We start from the raw sequence: 4,783 nt of genomic DNA, 5'->3' as shown, positions 1-4,783 counted from the left end.
TCATCATTGTTATGAACAGTCTTTCCATATCCACATTAAAATGACCTCATATTCTACATTGCTCTCGGAAGTCAATAGTATCCAACTGGAGAGCTATAAACTACATCAGTTTCTGACCGGCAGAGACAGGCCAGCAGGTTCAGTACATTAGGATGCTTTCATTGCTTGGTTCAAAGCTACCCCTCCCCTGCCTCCACTAGATTCTATTCAAACTCTGTTTTTGGGTCAGAACTGTACATATGCATCATCAAACATTCAGCTTTCAAAAGCAGTTTGCTTTCATTGTGACAAGACTGGCTGGGTTGATTACATTAAATAGACAAGTATCTTTACACTGGGAATTCCAACATGAGATCTTGACATCTAGTTTCCCCTATTTGGACCTAATAGGTGAAGTTTGAAGGTTTAGCCAGACCTTAACTCTACCCCTAAACCTAACTGTGTCAAGCTCCACACATTTGGCACTGCTGTGAGCACCACTTGATTTCAGCAGAACTGATTACAACATGATTACAATGGGAAATACGGTGACTGAACCCGCCACCACAGTTCCTGGAATGCCCAGGCGAGCCAAGGCTGACGTTTACTGCATGGAAGCGGCAGTTTGATAACTATTTGCTGGCTATAGGTGGTGACAAGTTTCCGGATGAGCGGAAAAGAGCGTTGCTGATCCACTGTTTAGGCGCGGAAGGACAGCGCCTATAAATACATTGCCACTCGAAGACGATGAATACAGTGGGACTGTGTCTGCATTGACAACCTTCTTTCAACCCAAGGTTAATGTAGTAGCGGAAAGGTACCGGTTCAGACAGCGAGCTCAACATGTGGGTGAGTCGACGGACCATTACATTGCGGCCCTTTGCGAGCTTGTTGCAACTTGCGCGTTTGGTACGTTTGAAAATGAAATGCTGCGTGATCAACTGATCGAGAAGACATCCGTACCACGAATTAGAGAGAGGTTACTGCTTGAATCTGAATTGACTCTCGAGAAAGCTTTAGAAATCGCGAGGTAAATTGAAACTGCCAGTGCTGAGGCAAAGACTATGTTGGAAGGTGAATTCAAAGCCGTGAGTGCAGTACAATTCAAGACTACTCCAAAACTACTCCGGAAAAAATGCTTCACCAGTGAAAAAAAATCAGCTCCTACTCACTGCTATCGATGTGGCTCCACTAGTCACATGGCAAATAATGCATCTTGTCCTGCCAAAAATGCGAAATGTAAATCCTGTGCAAAGACTGGCCATTTTGCTAAAGTATGCAAATCTAAAGAAAAGACAGTCAATGAACTTGCTGTGCCAGAGGTAACTGTACTTAGTGTGCAACATAATTCAGCAACACAGGCAAAGCTTACATGCACTGTGGAAATAACTGCACAAAACAATCAGAGCTGTGTTCTAGACCTACTCATTGATACAGGCTCGGCAGTGTCCATCCTTCCTGAGTGTGTTTACAAGACAAAATTCTGCAAATGCCCACTAACTAAACCCAGATTGCAGTTAGTAACATATTCAAAAGAAAAACTGGCAGTCATTGGATGTCTGAAGGTGGATGTTTCTTACCAGAAAACAACTGCGAGATCGGAGATGTACATTGTTGAATCAGGAACACCCATTCTAGGAATGGATCTAGTGACGACACTATATCTGCAGATCTCTGGTGGTCAGCTCTTGCCAGCAAATCAGCCTACTTGCGCAATGCTCCAGTCTGCAGCGGAGGCAGTTGTTGAATCCCCTACTGGCTCGGTTGAACCGTCTACTGACTTTGGTTATGCGAAAGGATTTGTCCATAAAGTGAAGATCCGGCCAGAGGTAAGACCGGTCCAACAAAAACTCAGAAGGTTACCACCACTGTCTGTCCGTGATGCAGTGTCGGCAGAGCTTCGCTACCTAGAACAGGGGTTCCCAAACTTTTCCATGCCAAGGCCCCCCAAATACCTCTAGGTTCTGGCCAACCTCTAGGTATTGAACCCATCGACAATACTACGGCATGGCACATGTAGAAATAAATAAATAAAACATCTAGGTGAACATCAGATTATGTGATGGTGTTTGATACCAGCCAATCAGAAAGATGAGATGCACCGATTACAATTTTCAAGGCAGATTCCGATTTTTCATTGAGTTTGACCTGCCGATACAGATTTAAGCCGATTCTGATTTCATTTTTTCTAACCACTTTACAGCACACACAAATATTTATTTTATATATATATATATATATATATATAATAAAAGACCACTTTTACCCAAACTGGTTAATAAAAACAAGTTTAAATGGATACATTCTCTATAAATATTTTTGTCTTCATTTTCTTTTCTGACATAGCCTACTCCTTGTTAAAACACACTATACATGCAAGTTATGTGAATTTTTTTGAGTGAAATCATATTTATTTTGTCCATCAAAAGTGTGCTTTTACTTTAACTGAGCGTGAGCAGCGCTACAAAAATAGACTCGGCGTCGAAACCCTCCGCTTCACTGCTGCTCATGCGACGCTCCTGCTTGACGCTCACGCGCTGCTCCAGCTCGCGGTGTGAATGCACTCACTGAACATGCATGCCGAAAAAAATTCGCGCTGCTCACGCGCCGCTCGCGATCTGAAACGGCCGTAATTCACAAGGTTTCCTACATGTGTGTTCTGTGTGCATGTGTGATGTTGATGTTGCGGGATGTTATTCATGCGGCGCCCGAGTGCATTTGAATCGGCATATGTCAGACTGAAAATCACGTGAAAATCGGCCAATTCTTGTCACTAGCCGATCAATCAGATATCAGATAGGCTATGCAACAAATTATTATAATGTTTTTTCATAACAATACTCATATTAGCAAATATTTATTTTTTAACTTTTTTTAACTTTTTTTTTTCCAACTTGCTGCGGCCCCCCTGGCGCCCCCTGGCGGCCCCCACTTTGAAAACCCCTGCTCTAGGTTGCCCCGGGACACTCTGTGAAAGGCTCCATCAGTATGCCTGTGTCACACATGTGATAGATTTTAATTAATCAACTTTAATTAATCAACTAACATTTGTTTTTCTTGCAGGAACAACATTCATATGCTTTTAATGTGTCCAAACTCTTTGGGGAAAACTTGTGACTTTGAGTATGTGTGTGTATGTGTGTATAAATAACAGAAAAGGGAAGTGAAACTAGACAGATGACTAGTTCTCAAAACCTTGTGATAAATAATCACAAAATTAGAGTGTTACCCTTTAAACAGATAAAATACATCATGGTTGCTAAGTGACATAGGCCTACGCAGTGGCTTTTAAACCAACCGAATTTTCTTTCTTTTTTAGAATCTTAAGGGAATTTTTATTCATTCATATAGCTACATTTTACCAGGTTATTTACAAATATGCGATTTTATATATATATATATATATATATATATATATATATATATATATATATATATATATATATATATATTTTAGGTTTTTAAATCGGTTGGTGCTGTTGGTTAATGTAGGCCTAACTGCAATTTTGTCTTGTTTTTATATGACGTTTTTGACTTAGGCCTACTTGAAATTATATTGTCACGTAATAGAAATATAACGTTATTTGAAATTGCCATACCTTAACTTTTAGTGAATTGTCCCCACTGAGAGACGGTCCATCATTTTGTTTATCCCAAATTAAGCCAGTTGAAAAACATTGGATGATGTGAATTATTCCGGCCCACCCACACTTTTAGAGGCCCACCCATCATCTATTTTCTGCCTCCGCCACATAGCCTACTTGTTCCTGGTAATATTCAGCAAAACAGCTCCTTTGGTCGTGTTATGTAACTATATCATACTCATATGTTATAAATAAATAAAAAACCTCAGTATGTTTCTTCTGTGATATTATTGTGTGCTGTTGCGCTACGATTTCTCCACTCTTTCACTAAAGAGACATGCAGCGCGAGCCTCAACTGACAACGCGACCTTGTTACCAGAAATAATAGCCTACACTATCCATTATCAATCACTCTTTATACTGAATGTAGATAATAAAATCAGAATCATTCTCGCTGGTTACGATGCTTCCCTAGTAACTTTTAAAGGCACAATATGTTTTTTTTTTTGCTTTAAAAATATAAAAAATCACTATATCTATGTTATATATTTTTTAAAGTTGTGTATTTACATTATCCCGACAGTTCCAATTAACTTCTAAATCCAGAGAAATTAATATTTTAATTCGAAGACACGGACCGTGTCTTTATTTCCGTTATGTCGCAGTCAATGGCGTCATATCCGCGTTGTCCCTGGTTTCCGCTCGTGCTGCCATGGTAACCAGAGCTATGAACCAGAGCCCTCTGATAGTAACCAAGACGACAGACGTGGACCACTGTAGTTCGCAATGTCTATCTGCACGCTGTTGTTGTTTCGTTCAAACATTATGGACCATGGCAAGCAGACTTTGGATAAAAAAGGAGAACTAAAACGAGAATCAATATCAGCGTGGTGTTTTCGAGATGCCGAGAGCTCCCATAGACAGTATACAAACGAGAGCTCCACGTCCAAGACTTCGACCGCTCCTACATGTACTTTATTAAACAGGTGAGCACATTTACATAAAACTAATCAATGTTATATAGATCAACAATGATAAAATGTCAGAATATGATCTGTATGTTATTCTAATGTTGATCTAGTTTAACGTTACTGCTAACGTTAGTCTCATACAGACAAACTAACACATAAGTTACATTTCAACACATTCAAATGCAGTTTAGTGTGATAGTGTAATGTTAGACCAGGTGAAACAGCGCTGCGTTACCTCACAAGTTTAAT

Source organism: Abramis brama, assembly GCF_963993115.1.
Source record: "Abramis brama genome assembly, chromosome: 13".
Classification (NCBI taxonomy): domain Eukaryota; kingdom Metazoa; phylum Chordata; class Actinopteri; order Cypriniformes; family Leuciscidae; genus Abramis; species Abramis brama.
Note: the sequence above shows the minus strand (reverse complement) of the source record.